This window comes from Papio anubis, chromosome 9, assembly GCF_008728515.1.
Source record: "Papio anubis isolate 15944 chromosome 9, Panubis1.0, whole genome shotgun sequence".
NCBI classification, from domain to species: domain Eukaryota; kingdom Metazoa; phylum Chordata; class Mammalia; order Primates; family Cercopithecidae; genus Papio; species Papio anubis.
In genome coordinates this window covers 22,093,385-22,117,876 of record NC_044984.1, presented here as the reverse complement: position 1 = coordinate 22,117,876, position 24,492 = coordinate 22,093,385, and the positions used below count along the sequence as shown (strand labels likewise).

The 24,492-nt window shown below is 38.2% G+C and overlaps 1 long non-coding RNA gene across 1 annotated transcript; it reads right to left on the bottom strand.

Moving 5' to 3' along the window:
• Nucleotides 1-1,534: 1,534 nt before the first annotated feature.
• On the bottom strand, nucleotides 1,535-23,044 carry LOC116268843. The gene is made up of 3 exons (XR_004176020.1): nucleotides 20,997-23,044; nucleotides 19,081-19,299; nucleotides 1,535-5,827 (listed from the first exon to the last, which is right to left on the bottom strand). It is a non-coding gene; the product is annotated as an uncharacterized LOC116268843 (long non-coding RNA).
• Between the last annotated feature and the right edge of the window lie 1,448 nt (nucleotides 23,045-24,492).

Sequence of the window (24,492 nt, the reverse complement as noted above, 5' to 3'; positions counted from 1 at the left end):
CCTGTCTAACCAGTCCCACTAGTTGCTGGCCACTTCTGGCTGGGTTTTCTTATTCTACCTGGAGATGATATGAGCAAGATAATTTACTTCTATAGTATAAACTCTATTTATGCTATTTGTACATAATTTAGATGTGCAATGCATGAGACAATATAACATTTGCTCAGTTTTCCTTGACCTCTACTCCACTTAATGGAAACTTGAGAATTTGATTCTAGATTATTATATGTTGTTTTTGTTTCCACAAGACTGCTCAAAACTGGCATGAATTTTTGATGGGGAGAATAATATAGTTAGCATGTTTATAAATTAACAGTCAAGGAGGTGTACAAACCCGAAATTATTCCCATAGGAAGCAAGTTGCTGGCTCTGACATCGCTTCTCTTTCTTAGCTTGCCAGAAACAGATGTTTACAGTTCTCTCATTTGGGGAATATATCTAGGAGGAGGAATATTACCCTTGAGAAGTACAATATACTGTACATGACTTCTTATAAGCAAAGAAGTAGTTTATTTAAGCTTAGAAAAAGTACATGCTGACAACCTGTGCAAAGAAAGGAAAGAATGCCATAAAGCAATCTAAAAGCTTAGCCAGGACTCAACTTCATGGAATTTTTCTAGGCTAGTTGAAAGGGGCAATTGAAATAGTGCTTAGAGTGCCACAGATGGAATTAGACCTAAAAGACCAAAGTCCTTTCGACACAAAGCCAGTACTTTCTGAAAAGTGAAAAATATCAGTCATCCAGCTGTCTGCTTTGCCCACATTTCACAAAGGAATCTAGTGTTTTTTTTAACAAATAAAAAAACTTTCATTAAGCTGTTTTCACTTAAAAGGTATTTACAAGAAGCTTCTCATATACAAAACACTATAGATGCTATGTTTGCATATATGCATAAAAATGGTACATGACAGTTCCTATTTTCAAGGACTTGAAAATATAAATTGCTAGATTCTGAAACATAAGTCTGAAAAATAAGTCTGAAAATGAAACTAGTTTGGTTAATTTCTCTACTACTGCCAGAAAATCTAGCCTACATTTTAATTGAAAGGCATTCTTAGAATAGATAGCTTTTTTTTTTTTTTCTTTTAAGGTAGCATTCCTGATTTTGCTGGGGGTTGGATATCTGACATGCAACTCACAGAAATGTGTCTGCATTGTTGAATGAATGGAGCCATGCACATATTGGGAAAGAAATGGAACAGCTCAGAGGTTCCAATAGATAGGGAAAGAGTTGAAGCCACCAGAGCCCAGTGGTATGCAGCAATCAGAGATGGGATGACTCCCTTTGAACAAAAATGTCATGCTGACCTGGTGGAGAAGATGCCAGGATGTGAACTCTGCAAGTGGTATCTGGCAGCTGCTATCAAAAGGAGAGTCAATATACAATCAGAGTGACCTGAAACCGCCAATCACACACCACTGTCTTCAGGGACACAAAGCTCTAGCATTTTCAAGTATGCAATACTGTCCTCCTCTGCTCATCAAACAAGAAATACTTGGGAATTCTGCTGTCAGCAGGTGTCTTCACATAACCAGTTCAGGCACACTGAGCTGCTGGCCTGTGTGGCTTTGATGCCTGTGGACAGAGCCCTACCTAGCATTTGGGCTTGAGATTTGATGGTCATTAAGACATGTGTCATGTTTGTTCCAAATATATAATATACTGAAAGTTCAAGACCCTCTTCTAACCAGAAGGTTTGACAACGTTATTGCTTTACAGTGAATCGACTGAGTTAAGAATATGATCTGCCTAATATTTTCAGCTGCCAATGATTTAGTTCAGGGTCACCTCAGAGTCAATACTGTTGATCATGCTTGTCAAAATATCTGAGAGAAGAAAAGCCATATTTTATAAAATCATGAGTATGGTCTCACCCAGTAATTCTATTATCTGTGAATTTATCGAGAAAGTTTGTGAAAACAGCATTTATGATAGCTAAACATGATATCAAATCGAAATGGTTATACAAACTAGGAGTGCTGTATTGAGGAAAGTTTTACAAAAATAGGAATTGTATTTTCAGAAAGAGATTTTTGCCATATAACGTTGAACCATAAAAGCAGATCACAAAGTTGTATTTATTCAACAAATATTTATTGAATGCCAGCCACGTCGCTGTTCCAGGTCAAGGAGTACTACCAGGGATGAAACCAAAAACCAAAAACCAGAAAGTTCTTCCGTTGTGGATATTACATTCCATGAGGAATATAATGTATTTTATAATGTTCTTTCAACTATATAAACAAACAACATAAGCAGAGAAAAGAAACTGAAAGGAAATTGTAGTAGATGCTCCATCTGTATCCCTCAGATCTCTTCACCATTTCTGTGCACACCATTCCTAGTGTGCTTTCCCTTCCAAAGCCAGCACCTGCGTCTCTGTTGAAAGACTTCTGCCAGGCTGGCTGCAGACTCTGCTTTGCCAGAAATGCCTGGGAATGTAGGTGCCTCAGCGGTAGCTTTTAACCAATGACTGATGGAAGCATGGTGTAAATATTCCATCTCCCTTGTCCAGACTGGGACATCTCTCTCTGTCCTGTGGATTGAGCCAATGTTACCCTGTGTACGACCTTGTTCACTGTCATACCTTTGCTGCTGGGAAGTTAAACTAAGACTATTATATGACCCTAGATGGCACATTAATAATAAGCATAGCTTACATTTATGGAGGGCCTCTTATGTTTCAGATTCTAACATAAATTCTATCTCTTAATTTTCACAGCAATATTTTGAGGTAATTACCATTATTTTCCTAATAGTATAGAAGAATATAAGGCTGTGTGCATTTTCTTTTTCTCCCTATGTTTCTATGTGCTTTCCGAATTTCTACCTTTATAAGCATACGGCCCAGGAACACTCACTTTCTGGAGTGCTGGCTTTAGTTGCTGCACCTGTGATGCACTTTGGGTAGCTTTAGAGCATTACTACTCTTATATTTAAATGCAATTATCTGCCCATCAACAAATGAAAAGATGATTACACCATCACCAAGGATGGCTCTTAATCTCTTGTCAATAAATTCCCTTGTGTAAGTGAACAAAAATTTAAGGGTTCAACTGGATTTCTGCTATTGCCTTTGAAATTGGCTTCATTATCTGGGAGTTTTCGTTCAGCCTAGTTTAATCTTTCAAAGCCACTTTATTTTAAAATATTATCCTTTTATGTATTCTTCTGATTTTTCTTCAAAAGGTCCAGATTAAGTTATTTAAGTTAATGATGAATCGCCCTGGTCTTAATGTCACACTTGCATTAAGTGTTGTTAGAAAATAATTTCACCATCATAAGAAGTTTACTTACCCAGTCATCATTTGTCAAAGCTCATCACAGACCATTTTCTAACCATAATCTCTATGGCTTTTTACCCCATCCGTAGGACCAAAAGGCAAAAACGCCTGCAAGTGAAATCGAACCACTCATGTGTTAATGAACAAGGTTTATTTGTGATGACTTAAGAGCACAGTCATCTAGGAAAGTGATTCTCGACATATCTCACAGTAGAAGTGGTGGACTTGAGCCAGGGCAACACTCTTTTTGTTAGGGCCTTCATCTGTATGGGGAGACATTCCTAAAGTTCTATATTACTTGGATTTTGGTCTCATGGAAAAGAAACCAACTCTTAATAGCTTGGGCAAAGTGAGCATTTAAAGAATGGTGAAATCTAAGGAAATTTTAAACTGCCAAGCCAAAGGGATAGGAGGGATGTGTCTGGGCCTCAGGAATGTACCTTGGCCAGAAATAAAATCTACAAGAGGATCCTGCATTCCTAAGAATAGTCTTGGCTTGGGTTATGGTATTTTCTTTTAACATATCTACATCTTTATTTTTAAACTGTATTTCTTATAAGCAGTATATAGTTTAGTTTTGCTTTATTATCCATTAAGACAGTTTCTTCTTTTTAACCATTCTTTGTTTTACATGATTTATATTTAAAATAACATCAAATTGCCTGATTTTAAAATCTGCCATTCTGCTATTTATTTTCTAGTTTTCTACCTATTCTTCATTGCTTTTTACCTCCTTTCCTAGCACCTCTCTTTTTACTTATTTTTAGTGTTCCATTCTATCTTCTCCATTGTTTTGATTGGTATACCATTTTAGTTTCTTTCCAGTGGTCTCTTCTGAGTTTATAATATGTATCTTAAATCTCACAATCTATCTTTGAAGAATATTAATACTGTTTTACCAATAAGTCTTACTTTCATTTTTTTTCCTCTCATCTTTTGTACTATTTTGGTCATATAGTTGACATCTATGAGTGTTACAAACCCTAAAACACATTATTATTATTATTATTATTGCTTTATGTAGCCAATTATCTTTGAAAGACATTTAAATTGAGAAAAATCTTTTATATTTACTCATATATTTATTAATTCTATTTCCCTTTACATATATTTCTGTTGATTTAAATTTCCATCTGATTTCATTTTCCTTCAGCATAAAGAATTTTCTTTACTATTTCTCTCAGTGCAGATCTACTGGCCATTGATTCTCTCAACTTCTTTTAAGTGAAAATCTATGTATTTTACTTTCATTTTACTTTTCATTTTCATTTACTGGATATATAATTTCAGGGTGATGATTACCTTTTTCCTACACACGAAAATTCTCATTCTATTGTCCTCTGGCCTGCATTGTTTTCAAGGAGTCATTCTTATCTTCATTGCTTTGTATGTAATGTTGCCTTTTTTTCCTTCTGTTTTGTTATAATTTTCTCAATATCTCTGGTTTACATCAATTTGATTCTGACATACCTTGAGGTGGTTTTCTTTATGTTTGTCATGCTACATATTTGCTGGGTATCCAGAATCTGTTGATTTATAGTTTTCATCAAAATTGGAAACTTTTCAGCTATTATTTTGTCAAATATGTTACAGTCTCTAACCACCCCTTTAAAGATAGTTACATAGTAACATGTATATTAGGCTATCTACCATTGTCTCACAGGTCACTAATTTCTGTTCATTTTGTGTGTGTGTGTGCATGCACCTACCTTTTCTCTCTTTCTCTGCTTCAACTGGATAGTTTCTAATATATGTGTTCAAGTTCATTGTTCTTTTCTTCTGTAGTAGTCAATTCACTCTTAAGTCCATTGAGTGAATTTTTAATTCTCAATGTTGTATATTTAAACTATAGAATTCCCATTTGGTAATTTTTATTGCTTTAATTTGGCCTCACATTAAGTTTCTTTAAAGTCCTTAGCATTTTTATAGCTGTTTTAAAGTTTTTAACTCTTAATCCCATTATTTATGTCTCATATCTGACATTTCCATGCCTGTTTCTGTTTATTTATTTGTTTTAATTGAGGGTCACAGTTTCCGGCTTCCTCATATGTCTAGAAATTTAAACATTTTGTTTGGTGTCTAAATTTTAGTTTTCTTTAAAAGGCATTTATTTTGGCAAACAATTAAGTTACGTTTAGATCCACTTGAGCATCTGAGGCTTAGGTGTAAGCTTTGCCAGGATGAGTCTAGAGTAGCCTTCACTCTAGAGATAGTTTATCCACGCAAGGAAGGTGTGACATTCTGGTGCCTCTGTTCAAGGCCTTGGATTTTCAACAAGATCTCATCACCTTGGCTTGTCAGAATACAAGCTGCCATTCTCTGCTTGGGTTCCATCTCCTTTCACCACGGTATTGGAGTTCTTCCAAGAAAAACCTGATCGCCTTGTTTGTTTTCTTACTCTCCAGGATCAGAATCTCGTTCTGTCCTTTGTCTAATTTTGGCAAATGAATGTTTGCTAAATATTGTTTCATTTTCCAGTTGTATATGATGAGAGATTGTCTGGTGTCATCTATTCCAGTGTGGCCTGAAGTAGAAGTCCCACTGTAAGATATTTTAGCAAAGGAAAAATATGAATAAGTACAGTAACATTATTGAGGAAGATCACTATCTGAGAAATTTAGACTGCAGATTGAAAGGGGTTAGAATAAAGAAGGAACATTAATTAAGAAATGTCATTAATCAAGAAAAGAGACGTGATCTAAGGCATCAAAAGCAGAGAAAGGTTGAAAATCAGGAGATCAAAGTCAGCAATGCTTTAGGTAATTATTCGTTGAATTCCTTTATTAATAAATATTATTTATTGCCTGCCATATAAAAAGAATTTACTTGTTTATTCAATCATCAATCACTTACTGACCTCTTATGTGCTAAGCATTGTGATATACATGAGAAATACTGTCTGCCCCACAGTGCTCACTCTGGAGAGCCGTGCTATCCAACAGAACGTTCTTCAGCGTCAGAAAGAGGAGCCACTAGCCATAAGAGAATAGTATAAATGAGAAACTGTGTTTTCGATTTTAATAAATTCAAATTCAAATAAATGCTGAATATTGCAAGTGGCAACCACGCTGGACTTCACAGCTCTAGAGGGATACTAACACACACAGAGACACAAACACACACACAGACATACACATGATTATAATTAATCCTATTACTACTAAATGCAGAGTTTCTTAAGTTCCTATCAGAATCCAACACAGAACATCTAATGCTTTTGAGATTAAGGAGGGGAGAAACATGAAGTTGTTTACATTTTAGTTGAGTTTTGAAAGAAAGTAATTTTTGCCATTACTGTGATAGCAAAACCCGCTATTACCTGTGTACCAACCTGATCGTAAATATGCTATTAAGTGCCATAAAAAATTATTTTCTTTGGCAAGAATTTTTTGAAGACCTAGAAATGCTAGGATTCAGAAGTGCTGAGTCAGTTTCTGAATCCCTAGAAGTCTAACTCAAAAGTAATCTCATGGGTCAGGACTTTATCCTTCTTAAAATTTGAGTCCTTCTTTACATGACCAAACTGCTATCTGGGAGTCAGTATGCAGGACTGGCATCTGGGCCTATTAACACCATATATCCTTGGCATAGATTTATAGGTAACATCTTCATCATGGACTGCAGCAGAGGCGATGTGTTATAAGTAGAGAGTCAGATTAAAAATACTTTCTTTCTTTTCCTTTTTTTTTCCTTTTTTTTCTTTTTTAAGACAAGGTCTCGCTCTGTTGCTTAGGCTGGAGTGCAGTGGGGTGAACATGGTGCACTGCAGCCTCAACCTCCTCGGATCAAGTGATCCTCCCACCTCGGCCTCCTGGCCTCCTGAGTAGCTGGGACCACAGGTGCATGCCAACATGTCTGACTAATTTTTAAATTTTTTATAGAGATAAGATCTCACTATGTTGCCCAGGTCAGTCTTGAACTCCTGAGCTCAAGCAATCCTCCTGTTTTAGCCTCCCAAAGTGCTGGGATTTCAGGCATGAGCCATGGTGTCCAGCCTCAGATTAAAAACCCTTATTTGGCCAGGCGTGGTGGCTCACACCTGTAATCCCAGCACTTTGGGAGGCCAAGGCAGGCAGATCACCTGAGGTCAGGAGTTTGAGACCAGCCTGACCAACATGGAGAAACCCCGTCTCTACTAAAAATACAAAAATGAGCCGGGTGTGGTGGCATGCACCTGTAATTCCAGCTACTTGGGAGACTGAGGCATGAGAATCGCTTGAACCCGGGAGGCAGAGGTTGCACTGAGCCAAGATGGTGCCACTGCACTCCAGCCTGGGGTGGGGAATAGAGCAAGACTCTGTCTAAAAAAAAAAAAAAAAAAAAAAGCCCTTATTCCAAAGGTAGATTCTCCTTGTCTTTGACACTATTACTAGGTTAATTTCATTGGGATTGTAAAATAACTTTATATAGATCATCTAGGAGAAGTGTGTTTTCAGGGTGTTGTCTTAGAAGCTAAAAATAAAATTAGATTAGCAGTAATTAGTGAAGTGGGTGCAATTTCATACGTTTGGCTGTAATCATTTCCTAAAGTGGTTTTCTCTTGATTTGACTTTCCAGTGCATTGTATTCCCTTGTTGAAAGAAAATATGCATTCTGTACCCCCTACAAAGGCAATTTTAAGGGAAGTACAGTAAACATAAACTAATGTAATGATGGGCTACATAGAATGCTCTGTTTACATGAAATAAACCACTAAAAATACTCTTCACAGTAACAATGTGAAAGTAGTAATATTGTAGTCCTAAACAATTCCAAGCTATTATTTTATTTTGCATGATGTTGTTGGCAGAATCTAGTCTCAATAATTACTTCTTTAAGAAGAGGGAAAAAAACAATTTAATGCACTCCAGTGCAGACTCTAAAAATATCAGAGAAACAAGTATACAAGGATCAGCCTATTAATAGCTGGAAACACTGTCAGTTGGTGGGATGGGACACACATTTTTTTCTTTTCTTTTTTTTTTTTAGTGGGCCAAAATCTAGATTTTACTGTGGAGATATATACTTTGAATCTGCAGCACACTTAAAGGTGAGAAAAGGCTGTAAATGATTAAAATCCCTTGTTTCACAACACCCTGCAGGAGACATTAATTCTTCCAAGAGATGTTACAAAACCTCTCAGAAATTCTCAGATGCTGATTGATTCAATTATAATTAATTTGAGACATTAAATTAAGATGAGGCACTTTTACAAGATTGGTAAGAATTACACACAAACTAAATTATGATTTGCTATTACAATCACAGAAACCTATGAATCCTTGAACACGAGTTTGTCTAAATGTAGTAGGAAATGACAGTTCAGCAAATACGGTGCAATCCTGAAGAAGTCCCCTTCAGCGGCTGTAGAAAGTGGTTTAACTGGCATCTTTTATATTCCACTCAGACCTACAATACATTCTGGGCAAATATTTAATGAGAGACCATTTCCTTGACACTTTCATTGCAACACTGGAAAACTCCAAATCCCATCAATTGGACATTATGAGTGAGATGGCTAGTAGACCTTTACTTATGTTTATGATGGTAAGACAAATGACTTAATAGAAGGGTAGGTGAGACTCAGGTGTCCACGCCATAAACAGAGGTCAACTGACTATTTGTCCCTGGATGAATTGGGAGAAAGACACTAAAGTGTGTAACAACTCAGTAAGCCTCTATAAGTTATGTAGCACCTGCAAATTCAATTCCTTTGTTCACTTTCTTTAATTTCTGAAGAGAACATATTTTATTTTTCTTTCTTAGTGAGATACAGCTTACATTGCACAAGTAAGTATATAAACCTTACATGTGCAATTCAAATAATTTTTTACATTTGTATATATCCATATACCCACCGTCCAAACTGAGTTTATAGAACACATTAAGAATCTATGCCAACTTCTAGGATTCCCAGTCGATAACACCATTATTCTAATATCTAGCACCTTAGATTTGTTTAATCTGCTTTGGAACTTTATATAAATGAAACAATGCATGATATACTGTTCAGTGTTTTGATATTTTCACTCAACATAAGTCCTAAGAGATTCATCTCGTTGGAGCGTGGAGTCATTAATTTTCACCATTGTGTAGTACTCCTTTGTATAAATATAGCATAATGTATTTACATGCTGTATTTTTAATGAACATTTGGGTTGTTTCCAAATTTTTGATATCCTTAGTAATGCTGCCATAAGCAATCTTCTATGTATCTTTTGGTAAACATAAACACTTATTTTTCTGGGATATATATCTAGGAGTGGAATTCTGGGATAAAAAGTAACATATATTTAGTTTTAGTAGATACTGTCAAATGATTTTCCAAATTAGCTATACCAACTGACACTAACACCAAGTAACGTATGACGGTCCTAGTTGTTTCACATTCTCACCAATACTTGGTATCGTCAGTTGTAATTTTTAAATTTTAGCCCTGCGGGTTGAGAGGCATTGGTATTGTACTAAAATTTTACTTTGTGTTTCTCTGCTAGCTAATAATGCTGAACATCTTTACATGTGCTCATTTTCCATTCAGATATTTTCTTTTGCAAAGCTTCTATTCACATCTTTTGCTCAATTTTTAAAACGGGCAAAACAACGACAAAAACACTGACCAAAAAAGATTGAAACATACTTTTATTAAAATTATGAACTTTCTTCATTAAAGACAAGGTTAAGAGTGTGAAAAGGTGAGTCAGCTAAGAAATGTGTATATTTGAAATTTGACTAGGGTTAAATACGTTTTCACTTTCCATGGGTGATAAAGACAGGACTGTGTGTGTTACTTTCCCAGTGCTGCACATGGTGCTTGGCATAGAGTATGAGCTGAATGAATATCTGTGAATGAATGCATGGATGTGTGAGTCAGTGAATAAAGGAGGGGACCTTATTTAAAGGTATATAGATTAACACCCTCTAATGCACTATTTGATTTTCGTAAGGTTAAGAGTAAGTTCAATCTTAGCAAGAACGAGACTCTGAATGTGACTTAATAGCAATGTGAGAGTTGGCCCAAATGAAAACTAGTCCCTAGAGCTAACGCACAAGTTCCAGTTGAGTGAAGTCTGTCTCCCCAAAAATCTTTTATTGATGCCCTGGGTCACAATAGATATTCAGCCTAAGATATGCTCATGGCATTGTGGCAGTGGGTACAGAGTACTTGAGGGCTTCCTAGTCTACTGGAAAGAGAATAACACTGAAGTCTAATACCTGGACACTGCTACAAATAGGCAACAAATAATTAACTTTCCAGTTTTGATTTCAGTTTCCCCAGTTGTAAAATAACAGGGATCATCTATGGGCTCTCTGGACCCTACTTGCTCTGACATTCTGTCCCTGGAGAGTTCAGGGAAAACAGCTTTTATGGGAGAAATAGTACTAGCCATCCCTGGAGGTCAAGATGACCTGAGCAATGTACTCTGCCCAAGTCCCAGAAGGCTCACATTCCCTTTATACTTGATCCAAAAAGGCAGTCTTTTAAGCTGTCCCAGCACCTAACTACTCTATTCTGTAGGCTGAGATGAAAAAAACTCCAGACTTCTTTGGAAAGGGAGCCTAAACCCGAAACAACAATGCTCCTTGGATACAAGTAACATTTTCTTCTAGAAATAGAAAATGTCCTCTAGCTTAGTTATAATTTCTACAATCTGTTCTGCCAAATTTTTTTTTTGGTTTGTAGAACTGCTATTCGGAGTTCTTTTGGCCAAAATAAAAATCTAACGTGTTTGTATTAGCCTTATAATTTTCATGGGATGTCCCATTTAAGAACTGATAAAAAGGCTGTGATAGAAATCGTGTATCTTTTTATAAAGAAGCTAATTCTAATTATTCACTTATTGAAAAACAATCTATACACTACTTTCTATTTAAAAATATGTATTAAAATAATTCATCATGCCATAAACATATTTTCTTCATTCTCACTTGAAAATAAATCTTTATTTTAAACAGCAGTTATCCTAGAAGATGTGATGTGTAATAGAACATGTAAATTAATTTGCCTCTAAAAAATTAGTTCCTCTATTATCACTCACCAAATTTAGTAGTAGAAGAGATCCCCTGGCCTGCATGACAAACCAATTTAGTCTCCCTGCTAGGAGACAGGAAAGATATATGAATGGCATTCCAGTAACCAACCAAAAGCAAGATAGTAACAGCCCGGCTTATGCAAAAAGCATTTGTGTATCTGATTTCAAATGTGACTAATAGCAACCAAAGTAGCTCTATCACGAGAGGGAAGTGGGAGAATTGATGCCCAGTCCCTAAGATTTGTTTTTTAAAAAAAGGCACTCAAAAATTGTGTCATGCTCTGCTGACAGTCTTAAATAAAAAAGATCTTACATGCTTGGATGAGCTCCATAGAAATGGTGCCACACTCAAATAAGAGGGGACTTCAAAATGTTTATGGAAAATAGAATTAAAAGATAAAAATAAAAAATGTAAACTTTATTTCTTAACATAAGCTTCATCAAAGTCAAGACACTTTGGCAAGTTATGATATAATTTAGTCAATCTCTAAAGAACTGAGGGTGCTAAGAATTTAACTATGTCAGTGTAGTCTTTTTGCTACATTATTTACGGAAGAACAGTTGATGCATTTTAAAGACTTTTCAAAATTAGGAAACAAAAAAATAGCCAGAGGGAGCCAAATCAGGACTGTAAGGTGTATGCCTAATAATTTCCCATAGAAACTCACAAAATTGCCCTTGTTTGATGGGAAGCATGAGCAGGTGCCCTGTCATGGTGCAGGACTCTGGCGAAGGTTCCCAGGGCCTTTACTGCTAAAACTTTGGTTAACTTTCTCAAAACATTCTCATAATAAGCAGATGTTACCCTTCTTTGGTCCTGCAGAAAATCAACAGGTGACATGCCTTGAGCATCTCCAAAAAACTCTTGCCATTGACTTTGCTCTTGAATGGTTGGCCTTTGCTTTGACTGGACCATTTGCACCTCTTGGTAGCCATTGCTTTGATTCTGCTTTGTCTCCAGGATTGTACTGGTAAAGCCATGTTTCATCTCCTGTTACAATTCTTTGAAGAAATGCTTCAGGACCTTGATCCCACTTGTTTGCAGTTTCTGTTGAAAGCCCTGCTCTTGTCTGCAGCTCATCTGGGCACAACCGTTTTGACATACATCCAGTGGAAAGTTGGCTCAACTTTACTTTTTCGGTTAGAATAGTGAATGCCGAACCAGTTGAGATGTCTATGGTGTTGGCTATTATTTCTGCTATTAATCACCAGTCCTCTTCAATTAGGGCCCAAACAAGATTAATACTTTGCTTCCAAATTGACACACATGGTCTTCTGGTGTGGGCTTCATCTTCAACATCAGCTGGTCCCTTCTTAAAATGAGTTATCCATTTGTAAACTGCTGTTTTCTTTGAAGTATTGTTCCCATATGCTTTTTCTAAAGCATTGATGATTTCACCATTCTTCCACCCAAGTATCATCATAAATGTGATGTTTGTTCTTGCTTCAATTTTAAGAGAAATCATATTGCTTTGATAGGGGGACCTTTCAAACCATGTCTTATCCTTTTTAGTGCCTGAAACTAGCTACTGTTTAGACATGTTATAACAAATTAGTATGAGTTTATTTTTGTGCCAAAACATTTTGAAATTCACACAGTTTTTTCATAATACACCTTTTCCATGGATTTCTGAAGACCCCCAATACACTCGTCTTGAAACATCATCTTTAAACCCAGATAATGTTAATAATGATAGATGACATTTGCCAAGAACTGAACCAAGCACTTTTTAAAACATTACTTATTATTTTCAAACCATCCTACCACATAGGTCAGTATTATCACCAGTTTATTTATAGATGAAGATGCCAAGGCATGGAAGGTTAAGAAATTTACTCAACATCAACAAGGAATAAAGTCTAAATATGAACAGAGGTAGTCCAGCTTTTAGCTATTTCATCTATGCTACATCTGAAGAGATCCCAATAGGCTCCATGGTGCAACAAAAATGCCGGAAAACTCTGTGCTATACTGCAAATTGTGAAGTGGAGTCTAATTTTCCTCCTCTACATCTAGGTGGGCCTTGGTAACTTTCTTTACCAATAGAATGTTGTGGAAATGCATTCAGGGACTTCTGAGGCCAGGTGATAGAAAGCCATGTAGGTTGCACCTGGGTCACATGGAGCTCTCACTGTCTGGATTCTGTCTCCCAGAGCCTACTGCCACAGTCTGAGAAGCCCAAATCCCATGGAGTGGCCATCGGAAAGTACTCCTGCAACATCCCCAGCTCATCTACCAGACGATGGCTAGGCTAGTGTCAACTGCGAGACGTTTCAGTGAGCTATATGAGACATCTATTAATAACTTAGCTGAGCCTTCAGATGCTTGCTCTCTTGGCTGTAACCACATGACATGTTCTCAAGCAAGAGACACCAAACTGAGCAGACAACTCAAGCAACCATGAGAAATAAAAATATTTGTTTGGTGCCACAAAGTATTAGGGTGGTTTATTACATAGCAAAAGCTAAATGAAAGAGTCGTGTGTTTACGAAGGAATTATATGTTAAAAGAATATTTAAAAATTGACTGTTTGAAACTCAGAATACATTTCCCCATTGTAACAATGTTACAAATAGTTGTAAGGTTCCTAGAGCAGTTCACAAAGGTCTATTTAGCTCACAACGTAGCTTAAATTGGCAATGAAAATAGTAACAAATGATACTGTTATTAATACAAGACTAGGAATTAAACTAAACAGATTAAAAATATGAGAGAAATTAGAAGTAGTTTGAAAACATTTTACATTAATTGTATTTGAAGGGAAAAGAATTTAATTACAAGCGATAATTTCCTTTTGACAGGTATCTTTCAAGATGTCTACAAATTAATGGCATAGCCCTTCATTAGGCTGAAACGAACTACAAAATTTATGGTTTTTCTCAAACTCATATGAACCATAATTAGAGGTATAAAAGGGCTGTGTATTAAAAATAAGAAGAGAGATAAAAGAAAATGTTTTATTGTTGCTTAATAACAATGAGAGACAAAAGGGAAGAATTGGAAGAAAGAGAATGCAGTGGGCATTTATAGTTTTTGTCACATACCTTTTACCAGGGAAGAACTACCCTGACTTTCCTCTGAGAATTATCTTTTCCTCCACTCTGAACTCCTATTATGTGGTTTTAGAGAGCATCATATTTACTCTCTGGGAGCCCCGAAGGGACCTCATAAATCAGCCTGTTCCCCACCCACGACCAATAAACGTGGCTGAGCCAAAGTTGGGCCATTTTAGGCCAGTGAAAGCAGGCTGAGCATGAAAACCAAGCAGTGAGATTGTGAATTCTGCAGCTGTTGCAGGCATCATATAATGGAGAAGGAGAGCTGAAGAAAGAAAACAGCACAATGCAGAGAACAGAACCTCATCAAGCTGAGATACAGAGAGAATCATGTCTGGCTGACAGTGAGATTCTGCATCAAGCAATACCTAAAAGGGTTTCCTACCACTGAACTCCCTATTATGTTAGCTCAGAAATTCTAGTTTGCTTTAAACCAGTTTAGGTTGAGTTATTTGACACTAGCAGCTGAACATGTTCTGACTCATTGTATTCCTTATGGTAAATAATGCCGGCTACTTTAAGAGACAACTTTCCCAAATTCATGGCTTTACGGTAAATGTTTGTTTTCTCATTCATATCTCAGTCTAATGGCAATTGTTGGGAGGGCTCAGCTCCAGGTGGTCCTTAAAAGACTGGGCTTTTTTTTTGTTTTTTGTTTTTTTAATGTCTTGACCTCTTCCAGGTTCTCGTAGTTTTCTCCATGTAGGTAGTAGATGGATAAAGAAGATAAAGAAGACATGATTGTGGAAAATTTTTATGGGCCAGGCCTGGGAGTGTTGCATTTCACTTTCTCTCATACTCATAGGTTAGAATTCAGTTCCATCAAACTGCAGGAAAGTCTAGAAAATACAATCCAGTTACATACCAGGAAGTGAAAAAAGACAGACATTCATAGGCACTAACAGTACCTGCCACAGTCTAAACTCCTCATCACGAAATATCTTTTAGCTTCCTTCTGCTCATACACTAACCACACTCATCCCTCTGCAAAAGGACGCAGCCATGTCATTCTGTCTGCGGCCTCCTGGTGATGTTACCTTACCTCTGTCAAGCCTGTATACAACTGGCTGCTTTGATTTGATTACCTGTGAATTAAAAAGACACGAAATCTAGTTTCTCCTTTTCCACACAAACCTTATTTGTAAGATGGAAAGGGGGGCAATAAAAACTCCTATTCAGGGAGTGAAAAAATGGAAAGCATTTAAAAATTCTACTGGGCACACATTCAAGAAATTTATTTGATTAGACCCTGATTCTGCTCTTTCAGAAGAACTCCCTTGTCAATTTTTTCCCTTGGCCTCTGATTCACCTTCCCTGAAGTTGCTCCTTGTCTATCATCCACCATGGTTTCGTCTAAAGAGGGGATTGAGAAGCATCCTATTCGTGAGGATGTACCAGTCAGTACCTCACCGAAAAACAGACGATATGCTCAAATTAGGATAATTTAAGGGGGATTTACTTATAACAGGGCTATGTACAGAGGGGTGGGAAGGGGAAGGGAAGCAACAAGGATAACCCACGCTTAGTATCTGTTGAGCTTTTGACACCCCTAGGTCCTAGAGTATGAGAGAACACAGTGATTAGCAGAATTCAGAAAAAAAGAGTCTCTTGTAGAGAAGCTCATTCTGCAAGTTTTGGCCCTTAGGAATGATGGACATCCAGCCTAAGACAACCATGCCGGTAGGGAACCAGGGGAACAAGCAGCCTAACTTCTCCTCTTGCTTTCTTCCAGTCTCTTGGTAGCAGAGATTACTCCTGGTGGCTGCCCTTCTGTTTTCTTCTTCCTCTTGCTTCTCTCACCCTATCTTGCTCTATGAGGGCATACGGGAAACAGAAAAGAGGAATCTTACATGATTCTTCTTTTGGAGGAATCATGCATGATGGCGTGCATGGCAATTCTACTTTTAATTCTGAAAAATATTATAGATTAATCTTAGAATAAAGAGATTGTCTAAATATAAAATGTAAAGAAACATGAATTAAAAAGGAAAAACAGATGTAGCATTCCAGAATTGACTATGTGATGAAAATATGGTGCGAAGTTAGGTGTTCAAATAGAGAAGCTGAGAGTTTACAGACAGGGCCATCTTTGAGATACATTGATTTGATCGCCACCTAATTGTTTTAATCATGCTTCTCTTTGGTTAGTTTCACATAGTTCATGTCACATCTAACCTCTCACAAAAAAGACACAGATTATGATTCATCTACTTCCAATTAGCATATTTATTTCTGCTAGCTGAAACACTTCTGACACCCTGTGAAAAGGAAATTCTTGAAAAATTTTTGCACATAGCAAGTCTGTCCACTTGGAAACACATTTGCGTACTTTATATTTTTATATGTTTTTCAGTTTAAAGTGCTTTACAAATATAATTTCAATTAATCTTCTCAACACTATAACATAGTTAGTGTGATTTCTATTTGCACTAAAATGAAAGTGAGGCTTGGAGTGGTTAAGTTACCAACCCAAGGATTCGGGAAGGGGGTTATGGATCCAGGCCTCCCCTGCACTTGTAATTCCTGATATCAAACTTTGCAGCACAAACTTGACTCATTGTCCAGAATGCATGATGCGTCGCAACATCCAGAAATGTCTCCAGAATTGGGATATCAGCCTGCCCCAGACCACGCTATTAGTATTAGATCTGCTCACATTTGCCAGTCTTAATTCTTTCTTCTGTGGAGGCTGCTAGACCTGCTTCTTGGGTCTCTCTGTCAGCAGGCAAAGAAACAAATCAATTGTCACTTATTTAGTGCCATGCACATGGTATTCTTTCATGAAATGCCATTAAACTGAACTTAAAATTCCCATGGAAAAGTTAGCACAGGGCCACATTTTTACAAAGCGCGTCTCTCTCTTTCTCTTGCTTATGTGGATCCTGATCATAGAATTCCTCAAAAAACTTTTCCACTCCCATTGTGTGTAGTCCACAATGTTTAGCTTTATATTCAGTACTCTGGAAAATCTCATTCAAACCTTTCTTTTCAACTTCAATTTTTACCACCTTTGGGAACATCTTATTTTCTACTCCAGCCAAATGTCTCCCAACTATATCATAGAAAAGAAATCAAAGTCCATGATTCCAGAATTGTGCTTATTCCCATGCCTCCTGCAGGAACACCCTCCCCTCTGAACTCAACCAGAGTGCCTGAGTTTCTCCAGGGACGAAGGACAGTTATTATTTTCTCTCCTTGTATCAGAGTTCAGCCCAGGAAGCAAAAACCACCCCAGATACTTTCACAGAAATGGATTCAATTCAGGGAAATAGTCAGGAGAGCTGGAAGATCAGGAGGTTGCCTCTCAGTTATTGATTGTAAGGTCACACCATTTTAGCTGCAGTTCAGCAGTGAGGAAGTGACTGCTATAGGAGCTTCTTGTGGTCACCAAGCTGGTGACGACGCATTCAAATGCAAAGTAAAGATGATTTTGATCAGATTAGTGATAAAGTGCCATAATCTTTTGCAGATTTAATTGTGAACCGGTGGATTGGAGAGAACATTTAACTTCGATTTGATTCTTTATTATTTAAAAATAGTTTAGTAACAAAAGTAATGCATTCTAAGTGGAGAAAATACTCAAACAATACAGAAATTTATCCTTTCAGGACCTCCCCCATTGAAGTCCACATCCCTGAGGTGACCATGGTACATAACTGGCTTCCAGCTTTCAAATCTTATTATGGAAATATACTATAAATACACACATACACCCCTGTCCCCAACACACACACACACACACAGTATTTCTGCCCCCAAACAGGATTATATTATAAACATGACATTGACAATTGTATTTGCCACTTCACTACATAGGACCTCTATCTCTTTCAGTGTATATTTTAAGGGCAGTGTAGTATTCCATTCTGCATGGTGCTTTACATTCAGTTTCTCATTTTTGTATTATAATTCACAGTTTGCAAAGCATCTTCATATTCATCATGTCATAGCTGAAAGCTTTGTTCAAACAAATCTGGGCTCAATTCAATAAAAAAGAAGGAATCAACAATCACTTTTCGCATTAGTACTCTATGTACATACGACCTAAGAACCCAGAGGGGACTTACTGGCATGGTCTGGATTTGTTGGTATTTTAAAACATTTTTGTGAGTGACTCAATCAGCAAGAGAGCAAATGGAAATAAGGTTTCAATTTGTTTCTTCTTCTTCTGTGATCCCATTGAGTTCCTGAGCACCAGTGATGAAGGGTAGATTGAATTAGACAGCCTAAGTTTGACCAGAAGACTAAATTTCCCCTGGTGACTTCATCTGAGCTGTGACACTTTCCCTGATTTCATAGGGAGCTCCTTGGGGACTGAGAGTGAGTTGAAAAGCTGGCTCAGTGTTTGCTGAGAGTAAATCTACTTTATGAGGCAGCTATATGGGGGAGGGGAATGTTATTTTAACACCTCTCCTACTCAGTGCTCTAGTGGAATGCTCAAGGTCCCAGCCTCTTTTTGTGCTATTTAAGCAGCAAATGATTTTTTACACCAGGAAGACTCAACTCCTTTAGAAAAGAATATTCTTTGTATTCCTATACCCTTTACTAGAGATTCTTAAGATCCTTCCAGATGCAAAGTGCAGAGTTGTCTATTCAGTACCATTTGACCATCTCTCAAATAGCCTGGTGTTTAGTTTCAAGCCATACATCATGGCTTGAAATACAACATAAGAGGAGGCAAAAGTCCTAAAAGGTCTTTGTCATACTTGAAAAACACACATAGCATACCTGAAGGGGCCCTCTCTATCTTCTATCTTCTCTTGCTTTCTTTCATTGGCCCAATAGCAAGCAGTAGTGATACACAACTCTGGCCCTCCCAAATCTCATGTCCTTCTCACATTGTCAGAGGCATTTAAACTAGAGCAACTCCATCTTGAATAGGGTCTGGGTAAAATGATGCTGACACCTACTGGGCTGCATTCTCAGGAGGTGAGGTATTCTTGGTGCCTAAGGGATGAGATAGGAGATTAGCACAAGACACAGGTCACAAAGACCCCACTGATAAAACAGGATGCAATAAAGCAGCCAGCCAAAACCCTCCAAATCCAACATGGTGATGAAAGTGACCTCTGGCCATCCTCACTGCTCGTTATTGGTTAATTATAATGCCTTAGCATGCTAAAAGACACTCACACCAGTGCCATGACAGTTTACAAATGCGATGTCCAGAAGTTACCCTATGTGGTCTAAAAAGGGGAAGAACCCTCAGTTCTGGAAATTACCCACCCTTTCCCAGAAAACTCGTGAATAATCCACCCCTTATTTAACATATGATCAAGAAATAACCATAAAAATAACCAACCAGCAGCCCATGGGGCTGCTTTGTCTATGGAGTAGCCATTCTTTTATTCCCTTTCTTTTTTTTTTTATTATTATTATACTTTAAGTTCTAGAGTACATGTGCATAACGTGCAGGTTTGTTACATATGTATACTTGTGCCATGTTGCTGTGCTGCACCCATCAACTCGTCATTTACATCAGGTATAACTCCCAATGCAATCCCTCCCCCCTCCACATGATAGGCCCCGGTGTGTGATGTCCCCCTTCCCGAGTCCAAGTGATCTCATTGTTCAGTTCCCACCTATGAGTGAGAACATGCGGTGTTTGGTTTTCTGTTCTTGTGATAGTTTGCTAAGAATGATGGTTTCCAGCTGCATCCATGTCCCTATAAAGGACACAAACTCATCCTTTTGTATGGCTGCATAGTATTCCATGGTGTATATGTGCCACATTTTCTTAATCCAGTCTGTCACTGATGGACATTTGGGTTGATTCCAAGTCTTTGCTATTGTGAATAGTGCCGCAATAAACATACGTGTGCATGTGTCTTTATAGCAGCATGATTTATAATCCTTTGGGTATATACCCAGTAATGGGATGGCTGGGTCATATGGTACATCTAGTTCTAGATCCTTGAGGAATCGCCATACTGTTTTCCATAATGGCTGAACTAGTTTACAATCCCACCAACAGTGTAAAAGTGTTCCTATTTCTTCACATCCTCTCCAGCACCTGTTGTTTCCTGACTTTTTAATGATCGCCATTCTAACTGGTGTGAGATGGTATCTCATTGTGGTTTTGATTTGCATTTCTCTGATGGCCAGTGATGATGAGCATTTTTTTCATGTGTCTGTTGGCTGTATGAATGTCTTCTTTTGAGAAATGTCTGTTCATATCCTTTGCCCACTTTTTGATGGGGTTGTTTTTTTTCTTGTAAATTTGTTTGAGCCTAATACCATAAAAACCCTAGAGGAAAACCTAGGTAGTACCATTCAGGACATAGGCATGGGCAAAGACTTCATATCTAAAACACCAAAAGCAACGGCAGCAAAAGCCAAAATTGACAAATGGGATCTCATTAAACTAAAGAGCTTCTGCACAGCAAAAGACACTACCATCAGAGTGAACAGGCAACCTACAGAATGGGAGAAAATTTTTGCAATCTACTCATCTGACAAAGGGCTAATATCCAGAACCTACAAAGAACTCAAACAAATTTATTCCTTTACTTTCTTAACAAACTTGCTTTTACTTTACTCTGTGGAATCATCTTGAATTATTTCTCACATGAGATCCAAGAACCCCTCTGGGGGTCTGGATTGGGACCCTTTTCTGTTAAGAGCATCGAAAAATACAATCATACCTTCCCAATGGCCATCCAAAGTCTTGATTCATTCCAGTGTGAATTCAAAAGTCTAAAGTCCCAGTCCAAAATCTTATCTGAGACTCCTCTCCTTCTACCTATGAATCTGCAAAATGAAAAACAAGTTAGTTATTTCTGAAATAAAATGGGGGTATAGCCATTGGGTAAACATTCTTATTCCTAGAGGGAGAAATCAGAAAAAAAGAAAGGGGCTACAGGACCCATGCCAGTTCAAAACCTAGCAGAGCATCCATCTTAAAGCTCCAAAATAATCTCCTTTGACTCAATGTCCCATACCCAGGGCACACTGCTGCAAGGGGTGGGCTCCCAAGGCCCTGGGCAGCTCTGCCCTTGTGGCTTTGCAGGGATCAGCCCCAGGGCTGCTCCTGCGTGTTGGAGTTGAATGCCTACAACTTTTCCAGGCACCAGGTGCAAGCTACAGGTGAATCTACCATTATGGGGTCTGGAGGATGGTGGCACTACTTCACAGTTCCACTAGGCAGTGCTTCATTGGGAAATCTGTGTGGGGGCTCCAATTGCACATTTCCCCTTGGCACTGCCTTAGTAGAAGTTCTCTGTGAGGACTCTGCTCTTGTAGCAGACTACTGCCTGGGCACCCATGCTTTCTCGTATAGCCTCTGAAATCTAAGCAGAAGCTACCAAGCATTCTTCACTCTTGAACTCTGCACACTCACAGGCTTAACACCACATGGAAATCACCAAGGCTATGGCTTGAGTCCTCTGGAGCAGTGGCCTGAGCTGTACCTTGTCTCCTTTGAGCTGAGGCTGGAGCTGAAGTGGCCAGAATGTGGGGAGTAGTGTGTGAGGTGGGGCAGGGCAGCAGGGCCCTGGGCATGGCCCACAAAACCATTTTTCCCTCCTAGGTCTCTGGGCTTGTGATGGGAGGGGCTGCAGTGAAGGTCTCTGAAATGCCTTTGAAGTCTTTTCCCAAGTGTCTTGTGTATTAGCACCTGGCTTCCTTTCAGTTATGCAAATACTTCTAGCAAGTGGTTGCTCCACAGCCAGCTTGAATTCCTCTCCCGAAAAAGCTTTATCTTTCTCTGCCGCATGACCAGGGTGCAAATTGTCCAAACTTTTATACTCTGCTTTCTTTTTAAATATAAATTCCAACATTAAGTCATGTCTTTACTCCTGCATCTGAGGCTAGGTTGTTAGAAGCAGCCAGGCCACATCTTGAATGCTTTACTGCTTAGAAATTGATTCCACCAGATACCTTAAATCATCACTATGAAGTTCAAACTTCTACAAATCCCTAGAGCAGGAACACAATGCAGCCAACTTCTTTTGCTAAGGCATAACAAGGGTGACCTTTGCTCTAGCTCCCAATAAATTTCTCATTTCCCTTTGAGGCCCCATCAGTCTGGCCTTCACTGTCCTTATTTCTATCAGCATTTTGGTCACAACCACTTAACAAGTCTCTAAGAAGTTCCAAACTTTCCCTTGTGTTCCTGTCTTCTTCTGAGCACTCCAAACTCTTCCAACCTCTGAGTAATTCTTTGGAATTACTCAGTTCCAAAGGCACTTTCACATTTTCAGGTATCTTTATAGCAATGCCCCACTTCTCATTACCAATTTTCTTTACTATGCTGTTCCTGCATTGCACAGAATACCTGAGAATGGGTAATTTGTAACAAAAGAGATTTAATTACCTCACAATTCTGTGGGCATTACAAGATGCACGGTGCTAGCATCTGCTCAGCTTCTGGGGAGACCTCAGGGAGCTTACAATCATGATACAAGGTGAAGGGGGAACAGGCATGTCACATTAGGAGAACAGGAGTCAGAAAAGGGGAGAGCAAGGTGCCATATACTTATTGACAGTCAGATCTCGTGAGTGAGTCACTCACTATTGTGAGGATTAGCACCAAGAGGATGGTGCTAAACAGTTGATGAGAAATCTCTCCCATAATTCAATTGCCTCCCACCTGGTTCCGCCTCCAATACTGAAGATTATAATTCAACATGAAATTTGGGTGGGAACAAATACACAAACTTTATCAACAATGGGGAAAGGGTTCCCTATTCAATAAAACGTTCTGGGATAGCTGGCTAGCTAGAAGCAGAAGATTGAAATTGGACCCCCTACTTTATATCATATATAAAAATCAACTCAAGATAAATACTTAAATGTAGCCAGGTGTGCTGGCTAATCCCAGCACTTCGGGAGGCCAAGGCAGGTGGATTGCCTGAGGTCAGGGGTTCGAGATTAGCCTGGCTGACATGGAGAAACCCCGTCTCTACTTATAATACAAAAGAAAAAATTAACCAGGCATGATGGCAAGTGCCTATAATCCCAGCTACTCGGGAGGCTGAGCCAGGAGAATCGCCTGAACCCAGGGGGCAAACGTTGCAGTGAGCCGAAGTCATGCCACTTCACTCCAGCCTGGACGAAAGAGTGAAACTCCATCAAAAAAAAAAAAAAAAAGTAAAACTTAAAATTGTAAAACTCTGGAAGATAACCTAGGAAATACGATTCTGGGCATAGGCCATGGCAAAGATTTTATGATGAAAACACCAAATGCAATTGCAACAAAAACAAACATTGATAAATGAGACCTAATTAAACTAAAGAGCTCCTGCACAGCAAAAGTAACTATGAACAGAGGAAACAGACAACCTACAGAACGGGAGAAAAATATTTGTGCGCTATATATCCCACAAAGACCTAATATCTAGAATCTGTAAGGAAATTAAATTAACAAGCAAAAACGAAACAACCCCATTAAAAAGTGGGCAAGGACATGAACAGATACTTTTCAAAATAAAACATACATGCTGCCAACAAGCAAATGAAAAAATGCTCAACATCACTAATCATTAGAGTAATGCAAATCAAAACCAAAATGAGATACTATCTCATACCAGTTAAGAGTGGCTATTGTTAAAAAGTCAGAAAATAACAGATGCTGGAGTGGTTGTGGAGAAAAGGTAATGCTTGCACACTGCTTGTGGGAATAAAAATTAGTTCAGTTGTTGCGGAAGGAAGTTTGGTGATTTCTCAAAAGAACTTAAAACAGAACTACCATTCCACTCAGCAATCTCATCATTGGGTATATACCCAAAGGAATATAAATCATTCTGCAGTAAAGACATATGCATGCATAGGTTCATTGCAGCACTATTCACAATAGCAAAGAAATGCAACCAACCTAAACGCCCCTCAGTGGGAGACTGGATAAAGAGGATGTGGTACATATACAGCATGGAATACTATGCAGTCATAAAAAAGAACAAGATCATGTCCTTTGTAGGGACGTGGATGCAGCTGGAGGCCATTATCCTAAGGGAACTAACATGGTAACAGAAAACCAAATACTGCATATTCTCACTTATAAGTAGGAGCTAAACATTTAATACACATGGACAAAAAGAAAGGAACAACAGACACTGGGGCCTGCTTGAGGGTAGAGGGTGGAAGGAGCATTAAGATAAAAAAAACTACCTAATGGGTACCATGCTTATTATCTGGGTGACA